The sequence below is a fragment of the Nomascus leucogenys genome, chromosome 2 (genome assembly GCF_006542625.1).
Source record: "Nomascus leucogenys isolate Asia chromosome 2, Asia_NLE_v1, whole genome shotgun sequence".
In the NCBI taxonomy this organism is placed as follows: Eukaryota; Metazoa; Chordata; class Mammalia; order Primates; family Hylobatidae; genus Nomascus; species Nomascus leucogenys.
This window is the reverse complement of record NC_044382.1, coordinates 11,574,286-11,596,722: the sequence shown is the minus strand read 5'-3', so window position 1 is coordinate 11,596,722 and position 22,437 is coordinate 11,574,286. Positions and strand designations below refer to the sequence as shown.

Here is a 22,437-nt window from a genome sequence, read left to right as displayed (position 1 = left end):
TCTCTTTTTTCCATTGTTCATTTACTAAATGTCTGACCTTGTGTAAGTGACTCAACTTCTCCGTTCCCGAAGTGCCTTATTTTTCCTGAATTTAAAAAATGGGAAAAATTAGAAGCTAATTTTATATTTGCCCTTAGGGACAAGTGAATTACTACATATAAAGTAATTAGCAGAGTGTTGGGCATATATAAAGTACTCAATAGATATAAGCTACTTTTATTAATTATTCCAATCCTGTTCCCCTTATAAAAGCATAAAAGTCTGCATATTGCCTTGTAATCTTTCTTTCATGGTTTCTTATTGTATGAGCCTAATTAACATCATAACTACCTTGATGGTAAAGCTTTTGTCATATTCTTCTTTGATATTGCTGATGAATTGGTAAAGACACAATTCGTTGTGTAATGGGGCAAGTTTTGTATATCCAACATTACGTTAAAGATCCACCAACATGTGCATTGATTTTGCTGTGTCATAAGGCACAGTGTAGAGGATGAAACAAACAAAAACGAGTTCACGTATTCGGCAACCTGCCGTATTGTGGCATGTTAAAATATCATTATGCTTTATGGAGCAGAATTTTCCAAGCCCTGTTCTGTGGGATCCTGTGTCCCAAAAATATTGACAAGTCTCCACTCCACTCCCCGCCAAAAAATTCTATGGTCAAATAATATTGAGAAACCTGTGTTAAACTTATGTCAGGCTCCTGTGATTCAAGAATCTCCCAAACCTTTAAATGCACTAGTGTCCGTTGAGATAATTCAAGAAGGGGAGGTCACAGTTTTTAAACTTGCCCCTGAACCCTTTTTAGCAGGGATCCTGTAGAGCATCTTGTGCTCAATGTAGTGAACAGCAGGACTTGGGTAGTGCTGCTCTAAGTCTGTGACCACGACTAGAGGCGCAATATTGGGCTTCACTCGTGATTCATTCCATAGAGCCGTGGCGTAGTGTTCCGCGCTAGGAGCTAGGAGGTTTCCCCAATTAAGTATTGAAAACTGAGAATGATTTACACAAAATGAAATAAAATCAAACCAACTCAAGAATGCCCCTCTAAGTCTGTCACTGCCATTCATTTCAGTACATTTACTCTGCAAGTGAAAAGCAGGAAGCAACGTGAAACTGACAAGGATTTTGCTGCACATGTGCGGTCATGCAGCGTGTGTGGAAAATGGCAATAGGTTTGAGCAGCGCTGGGCTTCTCAGGCGCGCACTCTTCTTCTAAACGATTCCCTGGGTCCTGTATTTCAGTAACTGCTTCTGTTGTCGCTCTTGAGCGTGTCTGCGTACAGCTATAGCAAAGCATTTTAATTTTACGACTTTCAGATGTCTTGTTAGTGGGCAAATGAAGTGATAGGACTAGTGGGTTTTGTCTAGTTGCTAAGGAATAAAAATAACAGGTGCCTTTATTACTTTGCTGACAATCTATTTATAAATTTCTGGAGGGGATGCCTACAGAGGAAAATATGGATGTGTTTTGGACATACCTGAGAATTCTCAAGTAAAATCGTGTATTGATAGACCCTGCTTTACGAGATTTTGGTAGTGTGCACAAATATTGCTCCTATATGGAAGATAAGTTTCAGGTTTGGTTCTTTGATGGTCATGATACAAATGACATTTGGCAAAGGCTATTTGCTCACCTCCTCTTTCACCTTGCTTATACTAAACTACACAGGAGATTTACAGATATTGTAGTGCTATCACCTTAACCACACAGGATGGTAAAAGTGGCATTTAAAAATATGTATTTACCAGTGGTAATGTGTAATGGGAATGAGCCCTTAAAATCTCCCTGTGAAAGCCGGGGAAGTTTTCTTTGTCATTGCTCCTAAGGAGCTCTGCTTGATCTCCAAGTCGAGAGCAGCTCTTCAGTGACCAGCACATCCAAACCTTTGACGCCCTTGCCAGCACCTGGGCCCTCGTGCTGCTGTGAATAGCATTGGGATAGAAAAGCATAGTAGGTACTGGCATGTGAGTGAACCATTCCGGCCAAGCTGCCCTCACACCGCACACTGAGAAACTCAAAGAGGGCAAAATGCACTCTCCTGGGTACACACTTGGCCCTCTCAAGCGCTTTCCCAGAATAAAATGACAATTTAAAAACTTGCCCAAACTGCTGGAAGTTTGAGTCCAAGTGGCTCATCTTGGCACCGCTTGTCTCTGAAATATCGACATGTTCATTAAGTTATATTCTAAGAGCGTCTAATACCAAGGGAGAGAAGAAGAGGTGGTAAAACAGGGCGACCTGTTGTTTACGTAATACTGTGGTATTTCCAACTTCTGCAAACCCACTTTTTTTTTTAATTTTTATGAACCAAGCATTGGCATTTGTTTTCGTGCAGGTGTGATTCATAATATCCCAGCATTCTGAGTTTAAAAAGCAGTTTTGTAGACTCTCACACCATTGATGTTGTGGTAATTTGGCAATCTGTTACAGTAGGAAAAACATCTTATACAGTAGCCCCATTAGTTCCTTCTACCTTGTACAAAGAATGCCTTCCATCCTGCTACTGTTCTTCAGCATTTGTGTTTCAAAAGGCCCCTCCTTGATGAAGATGAAAAAATACCACACAGCTCCAAGACAGGGTAACTCAAAGTGAAATGAAGGTGGTTTGTTCGTTGATAAGTGTTTATTGATAAGCCCCTCATTTAGCGTGTGCCTGCTTCCTTCTGGCCAGGGAATAATGGTTTACATTTTTTAGTAGCTTACGTAAATTTGAAGCTTTCCAATTTCTACCATACTATTAGATCATGAGGGGTATGGAAAGACTTTGTGTTCCAATAACCAAAGATGAGATGATAAAAGAACCTGGAAATTTTCCACAAGTGAAGGTCTTTTTCAGTCAGTATCGACTTTTAGACGTGTATGTTCCCTCCAGATGTCTGGGAAAAACACAGCTTAGGGAGGAAGATATTTTTGTATCTATATGAACACAAAAGGCCTGTAATTGTTAATTATTTATTGCCATATTAAAGCCCATCAACTACATGGTAGAATTACTACTTAGAAATTAAAATAAAGGATTAAAAATTAATTGTCCAGTGTGTTTGGGAGGTGAACTTTTTTATAATCCACATTAAAAGTTTTATCAAAAGGAATGCTTTTTTGTTACTCATTAATTTATCCTTTTGTCTTACAATTTGGAGATATGAGAGCAGCTAAGCAACATATAAATTAATTGAGCTCTGTAATGAAATAACAGTTTAATTAGTTATTTATAATGTACAATGAGAAAGAAGAGAAAAATTCAGCAGAAAACCTGACAACATTTCTACTCTCATTTTGGATTGTTTTCCTATAAGAGCACACATCGAGTCATTTTGTGAACCCCGTGACATTTCTCTTTTTTTACTTTGAAAATCTGTATAATGGCTTAGATTGATTTGATTTTACATTTTGACATGTAAAAATTATTATTTGTTTGCTCTTTCATTTCTTCTTCACTTTTTAATCATTTTATTTTAAAATAAGACACAGATACGGTACACTGAAAACACAGATATAGAACACAGAACACTGAATAAAACAAATGTGCAACTTATTAAGTTATTATGAGGCAGGCACCTTTGCAACTGCTACCAGATCAAGAAATAGGACTTGGCCAGCCCCTCACCACGCTTATTTAGAAGTTCCTTCCAATCTCCAACCCTTACCATTTCCCTAAAGTCACCACATTTTTATGTTTTATATGATCTCTTTCTTGCTCTTCTTTATCACCTAGGACAAATCCCTAGATCTCATGGTTTAGATTGGCCTGCTTGGGGTCTAGGTCTTTCTTAGTCAGTTCAGGCTGCTGTCATAGATTGTGTGGCTTCAACGAAAAAGCATTATTTTTCACTGTTCTAGAGGCTGCTGAGAAGGCCACAAGCAGGGTGCCAGCTGATCTAGTGCAGTCTGGTAAGGACCTTTTTCCTAGTTTGCAAAAGGCCATCTTCTCATTATATCTACGCATAATAGAGAGAGACAGGGAGAGAGGGAGAGTACATGTAAGCTCTCCTGTCTCCTTACAAGGATACAAATCTTACAAATCTCTCTATGAGGTCTCGACCGTCATGATCTTATTATCTCCCAAAGTCCCCATCTCCAAGTACCATCCACTGGGACTAGGGTTTCAACATATGATTTCTAGGGAGAATCATAGCAGATCTCTGAATCATAGAGAATTCAGTCCATAGCAGCCCTTCCTTCCTTCCTTCCTCTCTCTCTCTCCTTCTTTCTTTCTTCTTTCTTTTTTTTTTTTTTTTTTTTTTGACAGAGTCTCGCTCTGTCACCCAGGCTGGAGTGCAGTGACGCGATCTCAACTCACTGCCACCTCTGCCTCCTGGGTTCAAGCAATTCTCCTGCCTCAGACTCCCAAGTAGCTGGGATTATAGGCAAGCATGGCTAATTTTTGTATTTTTAGTAAAGGCCGGGTTTCACCATGTTGGCCAGGCTAGTCTGGAACTCCTGACCTCTGGTGATCTGCCCGCCTAGGCCTCCCAAATCACGCTGGGATTACAGGCGTGAGTCACTGTGCCCGGCCCCATAGCCGGGTGAAATGAAGGTGGTTTGTCTTCATTTTGTCTTTAAAGGTGGTTTGTCTTTAAAGTCTCTTAGAATCTACAATTTCCCCCATATTCTTTTATTTCCATGCAATTTATTTGTTAAATAAATTGGGTCATTTTTTAAAGTTTTATTTTCACTTTTAAAAAAGACAAAGTTAGATTGGAGGAATAAGTTCAAGAGATCTATCGGACAGCATGGTTACTATAGTTAATGACAAACATATTGTATTCCTGAAAAACGCGAGGAGAGTGAATAAGTGTTCTCACCACAGAAATAACCGTGTGAGGTAATGGACTTGATAATTATCTAGGTTTAAGCATTCCACAGTGTATATGTACTTCGAAGCCTCATATTCTATATGATAAATACCGATCATTTTATCTATCAGTTAAAAATTTTTATATTTAAATTTAAAAACATCATTTTAAAAAATAAAGGCAAAGTGTCCAAACAGCACAGGTGTTTTCTTTTTAGGAGGTGCTTTGTAATTTTTCATTTAGGTTCTGCTCCCCCTGACAAGAGAACCCCCACATTTCAGTTCTGTTTGGATAGACAAGCACACTTGAATCCGAGCATTACCAATGATGGAATACGGAATTCATACAGAAAGACTGGTGGTGCCCGCTGCCACTTGTCATTGGAGATGACTGGTAGAGTAGAGAGGGCATTATTTACAGTGTGGTCCATTTCACGTACAAACAGTCCCAAGAGGTTATCATTCAGAAAGCAGGGTGAAATGTACAAGATTCAAAGGGTGGAAGTCAATCCAGACATATGGAAGTCTCTAGATAATTGGGCTCTATGTCTCAGGAAAGAAATGGGAGGAGGGAGTTCTATTTTGGCATCTTTTCTGTACCAAGCTGTTTTCTAAGTTTCGACACTTTTCTACAACCATGCGAGTTAAGAGTTAATAGCCCAGTTTTGCAGAAGAGGAATCTGAATCTGTTTCTTAACAAGAAATCACCTCCTCACTGGACTCCTGTTTCTATGTATAATCCTGTGTTAACCTGAGTCAGATAACGCCAAGCCAGCATCCTTTGCACTAAAAAGTCCAGACTCCTTCGCGTGGATTCTGGTCCACAGGACGGAGGTCTGGCCGCTGCCAGTGTTGCTGCTTTCAGTGGTCCCTACCACTCATGCCCAGCCTGCTGTGCTCCAGCCTCACTGGCCTTTTTGCTGCACCTCAGATACAAGCTCTTCCAACAAGATGAAGGAAGATGTACCTTGGTAGTCTCTAAGATTTATATTTTCTCCTTTAAGGGAAGTCAGCATGCAAGACCGCTTTGGCGGCCTCTGCATTTGCTTTTTCCGCTCTCTGGAATACTTCGCTGACACAATTTGCTTCGCTGGATCTTACATCTCTTTCAGGCCTCAGCTTAATTGTCACTTCCTCAGAGAACTTCCCTGCCCACTCAATCTACTTAGGCTTTTTCCTGTAATTATCTCCTCCACTTAATCTTTTTCCTCTCTGGCACTTATCAACACTCTAATTATACATGTATTTATTTAATGTCTATCTCTTCCACCTGACCCTGAATTACCTGAGGATGGGATGTGCCTGTTTTGTTTACTGCGATGTCCCTCATGCCTAGCTAACACAGAACCTAGAACACCAAGGAAGCTCAGTAAATATTGATTGGACTGTAAAATTGGAATGAGGTTCAGAGAGGCTAGATACCTTGTCCAAAGTCACACAGCTTATAGGCCTCAAAGCTGGGGATTTAAAAACACACCGTAAAAGCCCTGTATTTTCAATATGAATTGGTTTTTCCAAACTGTGTTCCTTGAACACTAGTGTCCTGAGGAATCTTAATAATGTGTCAAGAATAAAAAGGGATGTGTGTTCAAATAAATTGTAGATATGATGCAACTGTTTGAAGAAGATTGAACATATTTCTTTCCTGCAGTATATCACAGGGACTTTAATATGCAAATGTGCATTGTGACTCTCCAAAAAACTAATATGTTATGCAGCATTTCTCACCAGTGTTTGGCCATGATTTACTTTTTTGCATGAAAATAATATCTTGTGGGACCACAGTATTCAGCAGAAGCCAAGATGGGAATCACTCGACTACATCCTGCTTCTCCCTAGGAAGTGGGGAAATTAGGTCTAAATATCCCAGTATCTTTTAAAAGTTTTATGCTTTCTTCCTCCTTCTTAAACTATGAATGTGGGCCAGGAGAGGGGGAGTAATGTCTCAAGAAAACAAGGTTAGAAAGCCAAAGTTAAAGAAAGTTAAACAGACTGTAATGTAAGTTACTGTGGAGAAGATATGCGAAGCATATATTTTTTAAAGTAACAGATTAGAAAATACAAACTAAATAAAGTTAAATGGTTAATAACTTAGAACTGCAAGCATTTTTTTCCGCTTCAGTATGCATTAAAAATGATTGAGAATGGTCTTAAATGCTGACATCCCTTAATGGAGAAAGTATGAAATTACAAAATAACCAATGTAATCACACCTTAATCTTGTTAAATTGAAACACTGTAATCTACATTTAAATTTCACATATGGTCGATCTTGCAAGAGCTGGGTGGATGAGCCAATGCACCATTCGGAATTTTAAATAGGGAGTCGTTCATACCTCTCCAAAGTCCATTTACTTCTTTATGAAAAATACTTCCCTGGGACGCTGGGTGCAGTGGCTCATGCCTGTAATCCCAGCACTTTGGGAGGCTGAGGTGGGCGGATCACAAGGTCAGGAGATCAAGAACATCCTGGCCAACATGGTGAAACCTGTCTCTACTAAAAATACAAAAATTAACCGGGTGTGGTGGCACACACCTGTAGTCCCAGCTACTTGGGAGGCTGAGGCAGGAGAATCACTTGAACCCAGGAAGTGGAGGCTGCAGCTGTGAGCTGAGATCACGCCACTGCACTCCAGCCTGGGTGACAGAGCAAGACTCCGTCTCAAAAAAAAAAAAAAAAAAAAAAAACATACTGACTAAATAGTTCTCATGAAATCTAAGATCTAAGATAGTGATCGCTGATGGGTTGTGGATAGTTTTGAGAATATGTTATAGTCTCAAATATATGTTGGACTTCTAAGCATATATTCAAATATATGTTGAAACATATAAAAGCCGGGCACCGTGGCTCAGGCCTGTAATCCCGGCACCTTCGAAGGCCAAGGTGGGCAGATCACTTGAGGTCAAGAGTTTGAGACCAACCTGGCCAACATGCTGAAACCCTGTCTCTGCTAAAAATACAAAATTTAGCTGGGTGTGGAGGCACATGCCTGTAATCTCAGCCACTTGGGAGGCTGAGGCAGGAGAATTGCTTGAATCTGGGAGGCGGAGTTTGCAGTGAGCCGAGATGGCGCCACTGCACTGCAGCCTGGTGACAAAGCAAGACTATATCTTAAAAAAAAAAAAAAAAAAAACTTCCTTGGGACTGGGGAAAAAAGGCTTTAAGCCAAAACAATTTTTTTGTGTAATTGAAATAAAGAAAAGTTTATTTCCAGAACCCTGATACTCATGACCAATCCTACCATGAAGAAAGCAGAGTGCATTTCAGAAAAATGTGTAACTATGTGAGAGGAAAATAGGTTTCAGCTTTTTCTTGCCAATGAATTATTTCAACCTGTTGAGAAATGTGATTTTTAAGAACAATAACTAAAGTGAAGCATTTTCATCCAATGCTGACCCACTGTGCCTCTCAGTTGAATGGGTAGAATGTGCTACAAATTCATTGTCTAGTCATGAAACATACATTTGGGAGCAGAGTTCCAACAGTAGAGACGCCCACTTTAGATCTGAAAAATGGTAGCCCTTTGTTCAGAGGAACCACCAAACAAATGGCTTGTTCACTTCCTGTCTGGTAACCTCCTTTTTTTTCTTCAGAGGCGGGGGGTCTCACTCTGTCACTCAGGCTGGAATGCAGTGGTACAATTATTACCCACTGCAGCCTCAAACTCCTGGGCTCCATTGGTCATCTGCTTCAGCCTCCTGAGTATCTGGGACTACAGGCACATGCCACCATACCTGGCTTTTGTTGTGGTGACAGGGTCTTGTGATGTTGCCCAGGCTGGTCTTGAACTCCTGACTCAAGGGATCTTCCCGCCTCAGCCTCCCAAAATGCTGGGATTACAGGCATGAGAGTGTGAGCCACTGCACCTAGCCAACCTTCTAAATAGGAATACACATTCTTCTCAGATACAGTGAGAAAATAGTGGAAATATGCATGTTTTTAACAGATCAAAAAATATATATCCTGGAAAGAGAAAACTGGAGAATCTTAATATTAGAGGAAAGAAAGATGATTTGTTTATGAATTATCTGGGCTTCTGCATCCTATCCTTTACATGCTGCTTTACTCGGTTTTAACACTTTCACCCGGGACTTTAAATCAGTGCTGCTTTAAATCAGCTCTTCCATAGGGACTGTTGATTACGGTAACCACAGGCTCTGCTATGATGCTCTGACTACAACATTACAGGGAAGATTTGGCTATTTCATTCATTCCAGCAGGCAGTTGCTACCCAGCAAGTCCCTTGTCTCTGGAGTATTTTACTGTATCTATAATAAGAAAAAACAAAGGTATTTTGAAGGTTGCAATAGACACAGCCTCCATAGGCGTAGTCCTCTGGAGACTTGGAGGGAAAGAAAGATGAGGCAAAGGTGCAGTCTCCAAACCCTCTGTGAACTGCATGCTCATATCGGAGCCCTCCATGAGCCTTCACCTACCAAGAAATCCCAGGGTTTTTCTGCAATTGCACATCCACTGCCCTCCGCTTTAGTGCGTGAGTGCAGTTGCATTAAGAGTACTAGAAAAAGTAAACCCTTTTTTTTCCAAATCAGAAAACTGTGTGTCCTAGTGTGGCAAGAACACCAGCTTCAAATAAGAACATCTCTCAACTGAGTTTTCAATGAGACAGAGCAGGAACAAAAAGGCACAAAGACAAGAAGCCACCAAAATGAAATTTGGAAGACATCTTTCTCAGTCGAGGACCAGATTCCTCTGCAGTAGTAGATGAGCTGCTTTACTTCTCAGATCCTTAGTTTTGCCTTCTAACAAATGGAGTGGTTTGGACTCCAAATTTTGCTGTAAGGACATGAGAGATTATCTAAAGATATAGCTTCACTGTAGATGTCAAGGCATGCAGCCACTTATGGAATTTTAGACTCAATTTTTGAATTGAATGAATGTGTTCTAATATTCTTGCTATTATGTTCTGAGGCTAAAATTTCCTATTGTTTTGAGCTTACTTAAGCTGACCTCTTTTACTATGGGAACATTATAAGTATTTAGGAAGATGAGGGTAAGCACCATAGAAAGAATAATTCAATCTAGATGCGAGAGGCTCTTTTTTTAAGCTTCATTAACTGATAATTATTTGAGTACAAAACAATGCCCTTACTGTTTGATAAATGAATATTAGCCTCATGTCATGCTGATAAAAGTCATGAGCAGAACTAGACTTCTCTGCATTTGGGGGACTTTGTTATTTTGATGCTAATGGATTATGTTCATTTTATATAGATAGATATCTCGAATCTCGAATGACTCAGCAGGACTGACTTAAATTAGATTTGTCCATCCACACTTTGCTTATTAGTGTGTCCTGAATATCTTGATGGCAGTCTTATATTACAATGTGTACTTCACATAATTTGTCTATCATGACCTAAAGATTACGGTGATAGGAAAATTTGATTGATCATTAAAATCACGATTATGTGTTTATTTGAAAGTATAGCATTGTGATTACTTTTCCCCGAAAAAGTATTCTCAGAATCAGCAATATGAAATAACTTATTAAAATCTCTTTACAATGTGTGCTCTTTTGGAGTGCGTTGAATATTACTTCTTTGTAGATATTAACTTCTTATAATGGAGAGTTGTATTAGTCTGAGTAGGCTGCAGCTATAATAAGTAACCTTCAAATTTCAGCGGCTTTACATAATGAGGGTTTACTTCTTGCTCATGTCACAGTTCAAATGCACACTGGTGGGAGTGGGGAGCAGAGAGAAGCACTGGACGGGGAATGGGTTCTGCCCATCAGAGTCATGCAGTGACCCAGGTTTCTTCTGTCTTGTGGCTCCACCCCTCTCTAGGTCCCTGGGGTCTTCTCTATTCAGTAGATGGCTAGAAAAGGGGAGTAAGAATTAAAAATGAGATGATTTTCTTACTTGGCTCAGTGTGGAGATAGCGGGCCTAATTTCTACACACGCTCCATTGACTGAATCTCTAACACGAGGATGCAGTCTTGTTGGGAGACCAGAAAGAAGAGGGTACACAAATGTTGATCAGTACTGTCTCTTCCACAAGATCTAGACACCAAATCGAGAATAAATAAAGATAGGTTTGGTGAATGCTGAATACACAAAAAAATCTTATTCTGACCATAAAAGATCAAGGTATGACTAAGGTATAATAAGATCAAGGTAAAATAAGACCAAGTAAGGTGTACAAATAATTATACCATAAGATGTATGAAATATAAGGTACAAATCTTCACTGACCACCATTGTCAGTGAAGATAATAAGACAAGATGTACAAATAATCATACCTTTTATAAAAGATTGCGTCTATGCAACCAGAAAGCTATAAATACTTATTAACAGAGGGATAAAGTCTAACAATTTGGGGGGATTGGGAAATTGTCTTGATGTAATGGTACTGACATTGGGCTACATACTCAACAACCAGAATTCTAGATTGCTTCTGTCATTTGCTTGCTGCAAATCCTGAAAAAGTTTCTGAACCTCAATTTTCTTGTATGAATATTTATATATTCTCATACATAAATATCATAAGGCCATATGAAGGGGGATGTTCAAATTAGGTCATGAATAGGGAAAGCTTTTGTGAATGATGGTTCAAATATCCAATTAAACCACTGCTATTACTGTTATTATTATTTTTTAAATTCTATGCCCACATGCCAGGCTTATGTTTATAAAACATTGTTCAGCACACATACACATACAAACACAGACACACCTGCACACAACAAACACACACACACAAACTTCCAGGTAGTAAAAATATAACTAAATGCTCTATATTTTTGGTATTCAGAATGAAGCTGAGAGTCAGTGCCTACATATTTGGTTTGCCTGGTCACTAATACATCTTGCATCTGTGCTAGTTTTATAACCTGTCCTTGGAAAGTAACATCAATTATCTGTGTCTGTTCAGGTAGGCCGGGTGTGGGACTCTCTGTCCTTTCTGGCTTAGAATATTGTTAAGAGCTTCAGAAAAATTAAGTTTGTGAAAACGTTTTTTAAACCGTAAAAAAATGTATATATGGAAGGGAGGTTTATTATGATTTTGCCTAGTTTAAGTTCCAAATGTCTATCCAGTTAGTTTGGGTCATCCCTATAAAAAAGTATTTAAATCACACCTTTATATACCCTTTTAGCCAAAATCTGGTCTGCTTTAAATAACACATTAAAGCAGCAAGTGTAAAGAAGTCATTTAATATCCGGCATCCATTATTTTTGTTAACTTTGTTTTTACTGATCTCTAAATACCCAGGTCGCCTATTCTCAATAATATCATAACGTTCCATTCTCATAATGTCACATTCTTTTGTTGGGGAGTGCAGAGCACAGGGAGTCAGAGAATAGATATTTCTCAGGAATCTCAAACCTACCTTGGGTGGTCCTCATAGCCTAGGATCAGTCTAGCCATGTACACATTCCAGGGGCTAGATGAACAAAGCCATACTATGCTTTGGAACCTGGCCCCAAATTCCTATAATTGGCAAAACCTTCCTTCTCAGTTCTTCACTTTCAAGCTGTGGCTACCTGGATGACTGTCTTAGAAAAATGGTTGGCCAACAACTTGTCAGAGTTAACATCTAGGGAGGTAGAATGACAATTCTTTAGCTGACATTATTGACTTAGAGTTGGCAAGACACAAAGGCATAGTTTTTTTTTTTTTTGGATCAGCAAGTCCCATCTGTAAATTCTGACAAACCATGGTGTCTTCAATTGTCTAGGAGACTATAGAGAAATTCACAAGATAAAATCAGATTATCTTTGTAATGATAACTCTACGATGTATGTGACTTTTATTACGGTAAGTTCCCATTTGTCCACGCCCCGGGCCATGCTCCGTGTTGTTTCTAAACTGGAAATGGGATTGCTGAACCAAGTTCAAACACGTTGCAGCATCAATCCCCTCTTGATCCCTCCCCTGTCATAAACTCAGCTCCGGATCACTCTTTCTGGCAGTTCCCCACGTTCCCAAGCATTTCCACATTCTTCACCCACTTTTAGAAATGACTTTTGCCTCTTCAGCCACCTGGAGAATGACTACTCATTTTTCACAACTCGCATTAAAAATTCTTATCTCTGGGAGGCCTGCCAGGATGCACTAGGCAGAATGAAGACTGTCTTATGTGTGATCACATAGCATATTATATGTAGGACTATTGCAGTCTTCAGCCAACATATTGTGACTGTTTCACTCTTTTGTGTTCCTCAAGCAGATTGTGAGCTCCTTAAACACTGAGATGACATTTTATTTTTGCATCCCCAAAGCCTAGCACCTGCCCTGGCACTTTGTAAGTATTCAGAAAACACACAGTTAATGAATGAATGAATGAATGATTGTCCCTCTTAGAAGAAGCAGGAGAATTACAAGACAAAGCGATAGACAAGTGTGCCTACCCTGAAAAGTAAAGAATTACACATTGAGACTCACTCTTTGAATCAAGAGTGGAAAAAAAAAATAGGTAGTAATTGCAGAGGGAGGGCAGCTAAGCATGTGGCTGCTTTGGATATTTACTCATCAGACCAGACTGAAACAGCCTTAATCAGGGAAAATCAATCTGCCTGTTTTTCAGTGTAAGCATAAACATGCTGACAGTAGATGCCGCATAGGTGTTCTGAAAAATCTTACATCAACCTCGAGTTAGTTATAGCTTCATTTACTTTCTGTGTATAAGTTTGAATTGTTTATGCTTACCTAGAAGGGCGAATTTATCTTCTGCAAGCAGTGTTCTCATGTCACACCTGAGGTCAAACGTCTCTTAATGCACAAAATACAGTCCAAACTCTTCCTGAGATTCCATCTCTTCTCCAACTTGATCCAGTTTGCATTCACTATTCTCTATATTCACCAGCTGTCTCAGCAAAAATTGTCCACATGTCTTCCTCCATATCCTGTTGCTACCCTTCACAAGTCCTCTTTTCTCTAATACCAGTATCATCCTGAAACTTTTGTGCTACCACACATGCCAATGATGTCTTCATCCTCTGAATTGTCCTTTCCATTCAAATAATCACTTACTTGTGCTTCTTCTGTATAGTAAAAGAAATTGTTCAACAGAATTCAATCTTAAATTTTCCATAAGCCTTTGTGCGTGTTTTCCCAGACTTATTTTGCAGTTACTGAGGGAAGGAGCTTCGCTTCTTTGTGTTCAGTTGTAGCAGCTAGCACAAGGCTTTGATGATCATCGTGTGTAATTAATATTTGTTGATATTTGAAAATGATGCCTGATAGTATTTTTTTTAATTAATTTATTTTTTTGAGACGGAGTCTCGCTCTGTCGCTCAGGCTGGAGTGCAGTGGTGCAATCTTGGCTCACTGCAACTTCTGCCTCCTGGATTCAAGCGATTCTCCTGCCTCAGCCTCCCAAGTAGCTGGGACTACAGGCATGTGCCACCATGCCCAGCTAATTTTTTTGTATTTTTAGTAGAGACAAGGTTTCACCATGTTAGCCAGGATGGTCTTGATCTCCTGACCTTGTGATCCTCCTGCCTCAGCCTCCCAAAGTGCTGGGATTATAGGCGTGAGCCATGTTGCCCAGCTTGATGCCTGGGTTTAATAATAACAGTAAATTAATCTTTGGAATGGAAGTGTCTGTACAGAGGGATATGGTGCTTCCTTTGGCTAGCTATTTATTCAACCCCACTCCTTTGGTGCTTCCTCTGGTGTCAGACGAGTGGGGTTTAATAAATAGCTAGGGGCGCTGTTCTCTCACTGGCAGTAGATCACCAAGGTGATCAGTTTCAACTCTTGATGTTTTCGTTGTCTCATTGGTAAAATGGGATGATAGTAAGAGTTGTGGAAAGAAAAACATGCAAATAAAGTCCATGTAAAGTTTGTGCTTCGTGGTCAGTATACATTAAATATGAGCTAGTATTTTAGTGATTTTCTCTGTTATAGGTCCTAGGGCCTAACTTCCTGTGGTCACATCCCAACTCTTCCACTTATGTATGATCTCTTGCCTTGGGCATGTCCCTTAACTCCCAAGCCTCTGTTTCTTTCTCTGTAAAATAATCAGGGCAGTAATACTATCCTCCGAGTGTCATTTTGAGAAATAAATGAGACTACGCATGTAGCATACTTGGCGGTATGCGTAGACCATAGTAAGCACTCAATAAATAGTCGCTGTGCTCATTGAAATTCCACTTGCCCATGCTGACATTTCCATGAAGAAAATGTTACCATTTATCACCATAAATAAATTATTTTTCTGAAAGTTAAATCCCAAAATATGTCATATCCCTCTTTGGGCCTTCCTGTTGGTGCCATGGAATAAAAGGAAAAGGTGTTTGTTGTTCCATGCATTTGTTTGATGTAGTTGTTCTTTTGTAGGAATGAGCTTTCTGTAAAAGGGTAGTCTTGTCTAAGTGATTTATATGTATCTGATGTAAGCCTCACAGCTCTTGACAGATAGGGCCGTCTATCACCATACCATGGAAAGTATACAGACAGATGGCAGGATACCACTGACCCACGTTTCTTGGGTGTGGTCAGTCCTGATGTCTCCTTCAGTACCTGTGCCACCTACCCACTGAAGAGCTCACACACACTCCTGCTCATGTGAAACAGGTACATCTATTGGCTGGAGTGTTTACATGGAATCTTATTTCTTCTTTCTAGAGAATAGCCTATGCTGTTTTTAAGAAGGGATAAGCATACCATAGAATTCCTTGTAGGAGGATTAACAAATATGTTTCTTTTGAATTCCCTCTCAGGGGAAAAATGTACAATTGAGTTGTTACCTCTATTCTAACCTAGTCAAGCTTCATTGGTTTGCAGGTCAATCTCAAAATAGGATTTTGTTTGAATCTCAGATACAGCAAAGCAAACTTCTGCATAAATGCTAGCTAGGTATGGTGTACGTGTGTGTGAAGTTGCTCATAAGAAGACAAAAAAAAAGTTGTTTTGGCCAAATTGAGTGTATAAACTCTCTGGGATAGTGATATGCCTCTTATGACGTTTAATATATTGATTAAAGTCACTAAAAACTTATATACCAAATTTGCATGGCACATCACATATCATGTAAGTTGTTTGAGACACAGCATGTTTCAGTTTCTATATGATACTCTCATTGGGAATTTTATGTCAAGACGTAAAAATCCATTGACATAACATTAGGTCAGTTTTTTGTTTTTATTTTGGTTTAATTTATACTTTTAAAAGTTGATCTTTAATCCCTCTTCGTTTTCTGTTGAACCCACTTCAGTTAGACTTTTGTTTCCAAACACTTCACCAAAGCAGTGTTTGTCAAAGTCCACCACGAACCTCATAGCTAAATCCAGTGGCCTGAGTGCAGTTCTCATCTTACTTGATCTACCCCAGGATTTGACATAGTGAATCACTCCTCCTAAAACTCTTTTTTCACTTGACTTCTTGGTTATCACTTTTGATTCTCCTCTGGTTTCTCCTTCTCAGTATCCTTTGCTGGGGGCTGGCCCATCCTCTTCCCTTCCACAGCTCTGTCATGGGTCTTTGTAGCTTCTCTCTCTTGCATTCTCTATCCGGGTGATTGCATGCTGGCCCATGTCTTTAATGCAACTGAATTGCTAATGACTGTTGCCCCTTTGGCTCTGTTCCAGCCACACTAGCCTCTTTCCCTGCCTTGCCTTTGACTCTGTTCCAGCCACACTAGTCTCTTTTCCTGCCTTGAAAATCCCAAATGAACTTCTGCCTTTACACTTGATATTCACCCTAACTATACAGTTGCTCCCCTTGGTAGCTGAATGGCCCCTTCTGTCATTTCCTAGAACCTTGAGTTGCCATTTTATCAGTGAAGTCCTTCCTGACCTGCCTATGTGTGTGATCTCCATAACATAACCACTCACTCTAATGCTTATTTAATTACTTTTATCAGACAGGGGCCCAACGAAACAGAGGGCACATTGTAAAGGGTTTTACAGAAGAGAGGTTAACAAAGGAAATACATATGAAGCCCTAGGCAGGTTAAGGGAATCAACAAGGAGTAGTGAACTACCCAGGGATGAGCAACCATGAAGCAGCTGTTTTCACCTCCAGGACTGAAAAAACAAGGGAAGACAACTATGTTACCCAAGACTGTTTGCAACCTGGAGCTATGAAAGATGAACTACTCAACAGGAATGTGGCTGGGGAAGGGCACAGCCACTTCCAAGAAGGACCATGAAGACCCAAGGGAGACAGAGAGGGAGAGGAAGATCAACTGAGAAGAAATACCCTGGACTTTCTCTTTTGCCTTCTGAACTCTTTCTATTATCTTCCATTGGTTGAATCAATAAGATTCCACAGGGTGCATGAAGGTATCTCAGGTTCAGCTTCCTGCCACCCAGAGCAGAGCAGAAAAAGTTGGGGAATGGATCTAGGGGAGAGAACAAAGACAAACTAATGAAAGATCTTTTTAAAGGCTTATTTTCACTTGGCACTTGGGATTGTGATATTTTACCCTGCATAGATCATGACAAAATCAGCATTAAATGTTCTTGCCTCCTTTTTGATAGGGTAACCTCTGTATCATCCAAACTAACATTGGTTGAAGTCATAACAAGCCATTGTGTCTTCTCCAAACAGCAAGAGTGGTGTTCAAAGTGTTTAACAACCAGCGTGACACAGGCACAACAGTCAGAACAGTAACCCAACAAATGAGAGTAATATGCAATACTGGGTCCAAAATGGACCATTTGGAAGAGATGCTACAACCTGAGTGTTTGAAAAGGGTGATCTTTTCTTTTCTGAGGACATCTGAGAAAATTGTGCCCTTATATCCAGAAATCCGTGTGATCTGTTCATAGGCAATGTGGTAAACTTGATGGAAAAGGCATCTCATTTAAACCTCCAACAATGGTTCTCAGCTTTCTTCATTTTGAGATTTGGAACCTAAGGTTCAATTAAGGGTCATTTTGTCTAAGACCACTCATTTAACTGTGGTGCAGCTGGAACTGACACCCAGACTTTCTGACTCCAAAGCCTCAGCTCTTGACTAGCCTTGATATTAAGACTGCCTCTCTGCCTCTCAGCTGGAATAGTGGTGGTTTCAGGGCAGAAGCTGCATATTTTGAACTTTTTACTTTTTTTTCTTTTTCTTTCTTCATTTTCATCTTTTTTTTTTTTCCTAGAGACAGGGTCTCACTCTGTTACCTAGGTTGGAGTGCAGTGGTCCTGCTGCTTCTAATTCTCGGTCTCAAGCAATACTCCTGCCTGAGCTTCCAAGTAGCTAGGACTATGGGCACATTCCACTATGCCTAGCTATTTATTTATTTATTTATTTTACAGAGATTGGGTCTCACTGAGTTGCTCATGCTGGCCTCAAATGAGCTTTCATTTTTTAAATGTTTCAATAGAAATCCCTGGGAAATTCTCCTCTCTTTTTATTGCCTACATGATTTTATCTTTCAAAAATCATTTGCATTCATTCCTGAATTTGGCTAAAATCTAAAGCAGGGTCTGAAGGTACTGTGTGTTTCTCCTCCTTACCACATCCCTTACCCAAACTCTGTATACAAAAGGCACCTAAAATATACATGTGAACTGTCGGAATAGAATTCCTTCTTACTTAAGACTGTGGTGTTAGGCTCAGAATTCCAAAGCGTGAATAGTTATAGCAGGCGACACATAAGGTTGTTCTGACACAGGTACCTGTGAGGCATAATTGCTACATTTTACCTTGGACTGTGCTCTTTTTAAAACTATAGGCCACTTGCAGAAAACAATCGGCAAACCTGAATTTCCTTACTTACTGTATTATTTCTACTTTTCTAAACTCCAATTTCCTGTTTCCTCTTTCTCTGCTTTACTACTGTCAATAGAATACCGATGAGAAATTACTCATTCAAGCTCTTCCTTTGCAATAATTATTTTGAATCCTTAAATCCTGACCCGTACCTGTAGAGGTTCCCAGATGGGCTAGGCTACCTGTGTGGATAATTGGAAGGCTCCTCTGGGTATCGCTTTTTCCACCACAGCTTATAATGTCTTTGTAAAAATGAACAAACTTTGTGGGCTGGAGGAAGCAAAGATGATTATTATGACCAGAAGCATGTTGGAACCTTGATTTTTTTGGTGTGTGTACATCACACTTGTCTGCCTAAGTTAATGAATGAAGAGTGAGGACTTGCTACTTATCATTTTAATACAGTTTTGTTTCCCAAGAGGGAATTTCTCATTTGTCTCAAGGTGATTTGAGTGTGTATGTGTGTGTATGTGGGTGCGTAGGGTGTACTTAGGTTGTCCAGATGATAAATAGTGCCCTAGGTAAGTTGCAGGCTATATATGTAAAAAAAAATAGAAGTAATAGCGCAATGGGAAGTTTTCAGATAAAAGTAGAATTCAATTTTGTTTTGAAAGGCTATGATGAATGTTAACCACTTTTTTGGTGAAATTCTTTTCCAGACACATCTTAATCTTTTAAAATGATCCTTATGTGATTTTTAATATAAAATATATAATAATGTAGAGAAATTCTGTTATTAATAACATTTGAGGGAGCGATTTGTTCTTCATTTCCTTTTTCCACTCCCTTGAAATAAAGACAGAGCTATGGTGTGCAAGGCTGTAACGTGAACTGAGTTTTGTCATTTTTTTTTTCCTTGTTCCTGGAGTTCTACAACGGAGAAAATTATTTCCCTGGTTTTCTCACAATGAATTTCTGCGTGTTTCATTCAAAACAACAATAATGGAAACATACCCTGCATGTAATACATCTAAACACCCACAAATAAACAGTGATTGAGATTAATGCACCTTCAGCTTGTGCTTATTCTTGTGCACTTATGTAGGCATGAAGATTTAATTTTCCCTGTCACACGAAGCAAATACCATCTCTTATGTGGCAGATTTGTTTTGGGGCTCTCTCTAGTGCCCTTATTTCCCACATTGCTGTTTTGACATAGTATTAGCCCGTTAAATACTTTCATGAAATACTGAAGAACAGTAATTAATAGAATGAATGCCTGAAAAGTTTTATTTTTTACCCAATGTAAGTAGTATAAATGTCTTCTTGCTTTGTTTTAATTTTCTTTTGATTGTATACTTAAGGTATACAATACGTAGTTTTGATATTTGTATATATATAATGAGCACTTCAATCAAGCAAATTAACATATCCATCACTCTTCATAATTACCTTTGTGTGTGTGAGATAAGAGTACCCAACATCTACTTTTTGCACATTTTCATTATGCAATACAATATTATCAATAATAGTCAACACGCTGTACATTAGATCCCTAGACTTACCATCCTAGATAATTACAAGTTTGTATGCTTTGACCTACTTCTTCCCATTTCCTCCCTGTTTTTTCTGCCCCTGGAAACCATGTTGTACTCTGTTTCTATATATTCAACTTTTTTTTTTTTAAGATTCCACATACAAGTGAGATCACGCAGTATTTTTCTTTCTGTGTCTGGCTAATTTCGCTTAGCACAATGTCCTCTTGATTCATCAGTGTTGTTGCAAGTGGCAGTATCTTCTTCTTTTTTAAAACCGAATATTTATGTATATTCACATGCTATAGATACCGTAATTTCCTTATCCATTTATGCATTTACAGGCATTGACGTCGTTTCTGTATCTTGGCTATTGCAAAGAATGCTGCACTGAACAAGGGAACACAGTCATCCCTATCGGGTGCTGATTTAAGATGGGGAACTGAATGTCTTTGTCCTTTTAAAAATTTTTAAATATTTTTGTCTGTTGTTCAAGAAATAGTGCCTGTATTTCTCAAATCCAAAATATGCCCTGAGATATGTTAACAGCACAGATGTTATATTTATTAGAAAGTTTATATCGTCGGTAATTTTAGTTTCAGATGGTCAGTGGTAACCCAATTTTTTTAAGCTTTAAAATGATGTAATAAATTTAGCAAGAACCAAAGTAACTGATGTGATTGAAAAGATAATATCATCTCCAATATGGATTACTTTTTTGTGTGTAACATTTTGTCACATTCTTTGTCATGGGACTTGAAATGTGAATCTTTAAAATGTGTTCCCCTTTCTCTGTCGTACTCCACATTCAGTTAATTGCCAACTCCTGAATTTTCTGTCTTCAATGTTTCCCCTCTCTGCCATCATTTTTATCACTCATTCTATCATCGTTCTGATAAAAGGCCCTCCTTTCCTCTAGCCTGAACTCTCACACTGCTTTTACCTCTTTATCTGTGGTCTGTGGTCTTTCTTTTTGTTGTTGTTTTTGACACAGAGTCTCACTGTGTTGCCCAGGCTGGAATGCAGCTGCATGCAATCTCGGCTCACTGCAACCTGCGCCTCCTGGGTTCAAGCAATTCTCCTGCCTCAGCCCCCTGAGTAGCTGGGATTACAGGTGCGTGCCCTGACACACGGCTGATTTTTGTATTTTTAGTAGAGGTGGGGTTTCACCGTATTGGCGAGGTTGGTCTTGAACTCCTGACCTCAAGTGATCCACCCACCTTGGCCTCCTAAAGTACTAGGATTACAGGAGTGAGCCACCGTGCCCGGCTGTATCTGTGATCTTTCTCAAGTCAAAACCTTTCCACGAAGTTGCCAGGTTACTTCATAAAGATCTGGTGAATCTCTGAACATTCAGAATCCTCATTGCACTTCAAATTAACAGCAAATCCCTGATGATACTCTCTCAGTGAGTCTTTCTCCTGTTCTTTCAAGCTGATCTTCTAGAATATTCTCTGTAGGAACTTGACATTCTCGCCCAACCCAGTTATTTCTGAATGCGTCTTTTGTGTGTGTCTGAAACTTTTTGTTGTTGTTGTTGTTCTTTTTTACCCAACTTGTGCTTCGTGACTAAACATAGCCCTTTACTTTTGTGAAGCTTTTCTTGAACCATCAGCCAGGTAGGGCTTAGCCCCTGTCCCCAAAACTCACTGAGCTTTTTCTGCTGTTTTATCATTCTGTCTTAACTGGGCTGTGCATTACGATAATTTTAAATTAATGAAATAGATACTCAAATGCATATTATCTAGAGGGTTTGCAATTGTGATCTTATTTATTCATCTACCAACTTAGAAAGGAAGGTATAAATGTAGCTTAGCAGGATTGATCCTATGCTTCCAAGTAAAGTAGAAGTATCACATGGGTGAATAGTGCTGTCTGACTTTCATATCTCTGTGCTTTGCAGTGGCCTCAATCATAACCATTTGTATGTAGTTACTTCTCTTCTCTTTCAGATTTTATGCCCCTTGAGGACAGGGCTTACTCTTGCTCGTAACTGTATCTTCCATGTAAGGTGCCTTTTGTGTAGTTTTATACTTTCCCAAAACTATAAAAAAGATACCAATGTAATAACTAAGGGGAAGATAACCTATTAGGATGGAAAAGAAATCAGTCTCTGTGTGACCCCCGTGGTTTAATCTGGATGGGGAACGTGGATAGGGGATAGATATATATAGATTTGTTTTTTTTTTGTTTGTTTTTTTTTTTGTTTTTTTTTTTTTTTGAGACAGAGTCTTGCTCTGTCGCCCAGGCTGGAATGGAGTGCAGTGGCGCAATCTCGGCTCACTGCAAGCTCCACCTCCCGGGTTCACGCCATTCTCCTGCCTCAGCCTCTCTGAGTAGCTGGGACTACAGGCGCCCGCCACCACGCCCGGCTAACTTTTTTGTAATTTTAGTAGAGACGGGATTTCACCGTGGTCTCAATCTCCTGACCTCGTGATCCGCCCGCCTCGGCCTCCCAAAGTGCTGGGATTACAAGCGTG

The 22,437-nt window shown here is 39.5% G+C and overlaps 1 protein-coding gene and 1 long non-coding RNA gene across 6 annotated transcripts in view; one reads left to right on the top strand and one right to left on the bottom strand.

Annotated features, from left to right (window-relative positions):
* The window catches only part of TENM2 (teneurin transmembrane protein 2), a 1,389,831-nt gene that overhangs the window by 272,138 nt on the left and 1,095,256 nt on the right, over nt 1-22,437 (top strand). The gene's annotated exons all lie outside the window — the stretch shown is intronic.
* Nucleotides 10,210-13,680, bottom strand: LOC105739328. The gene is made up of 2 exons (XR_001115235.2): nt 13,475-13,680; nt 10,210-10,641 (listed from the first exon to the last, which is right to left on the bottom strand). It is a non-coding gene; the product is annotated as an uncharacterized LOC105739328 (long non-coding RNA).